The sequence below is a fragment of the Theropithecus gelada genome, chromosome 4 (genome assembly GCF_003255815.1).
Source record: "Theropithecus gelada isolate Dixy chromosome 4, Tgel_1.0, whole genome shotgun sequence".
Taxonomy (NCBI): domain Eukaryota; kingdom Metazoa; phylum Chordata; class Mammalia; order Primates; family Cercopithecidae; genus Theropithecus; species Theropithecus gelada.
In genome coordinates, this window is record NC_037671.1 from 1,949,321 (window position 1) to 1,953,569 (window position 4,249).

The window sequence follows — 4,249 nt, forward strand, 5'->3', positions numbered from 1 at the left end:
TTTTTTTTTTTTTTTTTTTTTTTTTTTGTATTTTTAGTAGAGACGGGGTTTCACCATGTTCTCGATCTTCTGACCTCGTGATCCGCCCACCTCGGTGTTCCAAAGTGCTGGGATTACAAGCGTGAGCCTCCGTGCCCGGCCGGTTGCATCTCTTTTTGAAGGCTTTAGGGGAAAATCTGTTTTCTGTTCATTCTGGTTGTTTGCAGAACTCAATTCCTTGTAGTTGGAGGACTGAGGTTCATGTCTTTTTATTGACTTTAAACAGCTCTGTTAACAACTCAAAGGGCTGTAGAATTCCTTGGCTCATAGCCTCTTTTCTCTGTATTCAAATCCAGCAACAGCTTGTTATGTCCATTTCATGTCCTCTCTCTCTGACCTACTTTCTGCTGCTGCTTCCTTCCATGTTTATTAAAGACTGGTGTGATTAGGTTGGACCTCATAGGGCCTAATGATCTCCCTTTTTAAAAAGTCAACTGATTAGCAACCTTAATTCTCTTTTGCCATATGACATAACATAGTCAGGTTCTAGGGATTAGGACATGGACTTCTTGGGGAGAGGGACATTCTTTTGCCTTCTACAAGTTATATGGGATATATTGAACCTCTAATATGTGCCAGGTGCTATCATAGGTTCTGGGGATACAGTAATGAACCAAACAAAGGCCCCACACTTCATGAGCTTATGTCTCAGTGAAATTCCATATGCAAAACTATGAGTATATCTCTTTATTTTTTAGTACACCTTTAAAAATAGCTTTATTGAGTCCAACTGATATTCAATAAACTGCGCATATTTATGTTTTTCATGCTGTCTCAAGATGTGGAACAAAAAAATAGCACACATGTTTTTGTACCTGCCTGGCAAAAATTCCCAAAGCTTTGCTTAATTCTGTTCAGGTTGTTGAACAAAATTTACATTAGCAACAAATACCAGGGAATGAAAATAATGCACTTTTGTTGATAAAGTAACAGATTTTGCCTGGTTGTCTTTGGAGCTGTCACTCTGTGTGTGTTTCTGCTTCCAGAATTCTTTTTTTTTTTCTGCCCAACTTTTATTTTAGGTTCAGGGGGTACACATGCAGGTTTGTTACATGAGTACGTTGTGTGTCACAGGGGTTTGTTGTACAGATTATTTCAATCACCCAGGTAATAAGCATAGTACCTGATGGGTAGTTTTTTGATCCTCATCCTCCTTCCACCCTCCATCCTCAAATAGACCTTAATGTCTATTGTTCCCTTCACTGAGTCCTTGTATACTCAATGTTTAGCTCCCACTAATAAGTGAGAACATGTGATGTTTGGTTTTCTGTTCCTACATTAATTTACTCAGGATAATGACCCTCCAGGTCCATATTGCTGCAAAGGACATGATCTTATTCTTTTTTATGGCTGCACAGTATTCCATGTTGTGTATGTACTACATTTTCTTTATTCAGTCTACAGTTGATGGGCAGTTAGGTTGGTTCCATGTCTTTGCTATTGTGACTAGTAAACTGCATGTTTTTAAAGTATATAATTTGATGAGTTTTGACATAGGAATCCACCTGTGAAACCATCACCACAATTAAAATAATGAATATATCTGTCACCCCCCCCATAGCTTTTCCCTGCTCCTTTGAATTCAACCCATCCTGCAACCTATCCCCAGGCAAATACTGGTCTGCTTTCTGTTACTAGAGGTTGGCTTCCTTTTTTAGAATTTTACATAAATGAACTCATAGTATGTACTCTATTTTTGTCTAGATTCTTTCATCCAGCATAATTATTTTGTGATTAATCCATGTTGTTGAGTGTATAAATAGTCCATTCCTTTTTATTGCCATATAGTAGCTTATTGTATGGATGTATGACAACGTGTCTATTCATTCAAATGTTGATGGAAATTTAGATTGTTTCCAGTGTTGCCTGCTTCTTGTTGCATTTAGCAAAATATTGTAAGAAAGTGCAAACTCAGGCAAGAAATGACCAGATTGTAAGCAGAGATTGAAGGAAATAGAGTCCAGAGATATGAGTCCTTACAAGATTGAGAAATGCTTTTATATGTCAGATAACAGGAAATATGGCTTTAGTTGCTTGTGGTAGGCCAAATAATGACTGTCCCCCCACCAAAATGTCTACATTCTAGTCCCCAGAATCTGTGAATATGTTACTGTACATGGCAAAAGGGACTTTGCAAACGCAATGAAGGACCTTGAGATGAGGAGATCATCCTGCATTATTCCAGTGGGCCCAATTTAATCACATGAGACCTTAAAAGCAGAAGATCTTTCCCAGCTGCAGTGAGAGAGAGACACATGATGATGGGACAAAGGGTCAGAGGAATGTGTGCTATTGCCGATTTTGAAGGTGGAGGAACAGGACCATAAGCCACAGAATGCTGACAGCCTCTAGAAGTGAAAAAGGCAAGAACACAGATTGTCCCTGTGAGCCTCTAGAAGTAACACAGTCCTACTGATACCTTGATTTTAGCTTAGTGAGACTAGTGTTGGATTTCTGACTTACAGAACTGTAGGATCATCAATTTATATTGTTTTAAGCAACTAAGTTTGTGGTAATTTGTTAAGTCAGTGATAAAAAACTAATACCTTCCTCTAAGCTTTTCTCAAAGGCCTTGTATTAAGGCAAACAGCAGGATGGAGGCCTAAGGAAACAATTAGATTAAAGGAGTTTTCTTCCCACTCAAAGTTGTTACCATTAAATTAAGAGTGGCATGAATCATTCAAGAGAGCTTAGAACAAAAGATTTAAGAATCAGTCCTAGAAAAGAACTTTGGTTGTGGTCATTCATGCATGAAACAAATAAACAAGAAGCCCTTTTAGTTTTTGAAGAAATTGTATTCCCAAGGAAGCCATAAAGCCATAAAAAAGTCTGTGGTTAAGCTTAAAATAACTCATAGGCCCCCAAATTGCAACCAGAGAAGTCAGGCTGTAAAATCTGTACAGGGCAATCCTAAGAAATGGATACTCCTCATTTCTTCTTATATTGGCTATGGTAGATAATGGAGAATAAAGAATCTTCCAGAAGGCAAAGCCAGTGGTCAGACAGGATGACAAACAAAGGAGTTCCTCCCACAGAGAGGACCAGTGATAGCTAGATGGACTAACCTTGGAACTTACTCCATTGAGAGGGCAAGGATTATTTAGCATTCCCACTCAGTAACATTTAATCATTGCTATGGGCCAATGATTGTGTGTTTCTGTTTTTTAAATAAGAGTTTCTATTATCCTGTTCTCACTTCACTCACTTCACCATTGTATATTATCTGTGTTTATGTGGTAGGGGGTAATAATTTGGATTTTATTACTTTACAGGTCTCTGGGCCATGAGGACTCACGTGTGTATCCAATAGAGAACTGCATGTCACCTAAAGATCCTGGATTTTGAGCTGGATGTCATAACTGGAAGAGATATTTCCCTAGCGGGTGAGATGAGTTTTTTTTTAAATGTGCAAATTAGAGTATATGTGGATTGTTGGTGACCATTGGTGGTCTGTGTAATGACTTCTAACTGACCACAAAATCCATTTTCCTTCTTTCAAACAAATGGAGTATAGCTGAGACCTGGCTGGATGACATTTCCTAGCCCTCTTTGCAGTTAGATGTAGCTATGTGACTAGGGCCTTGACAAAAGAATATAAGTTGCGGTAAATGAAACAGTCATCTCACAGATTAAAGAGACCTTGAACTTCAGCCCTTCTTGACACCCTTCATCATTGATTGAAAGCAAATTGATCTTGTAATCACATGTTGAAGATGGAAGAACTTCTAATAGCATGCGTCCCTAAGTGACTTCATAGAGTACAACCACTCACCATCTTGATAAACCTACCTCAGACTGTGAAGATGGAAATAAACTATTTTGTTTGAGTCATCTCATTTTTAGTTTTCTCCATTATTATAGTTTTGTTTTCTACCTAACATACAGGATAAAATATCTATAAGAAGAAGTAAATAGTTTTCATGTATCTAAATCAACATATAGGTAGAAGATATAACAGAAGAAAAGATACTATTTACAATATCAACAAAAAGATAAAATACTCAGGAATGAACTTACTTTGAAATGTGTGATATCTATATGTAACAAACATTTAAATAGTTTAAAAACCTAAAATAGTTATTGAATACATAAATTGATCATCATAAAGTTATCTATCATCCCTCCAGGCTAATCTTAATTTAACTTGTAAAAAATAAGATACCAGAGGTGTTCTTTTTTTTTTTTTTTTTTTTTTTTTTTTTTTTTTTTT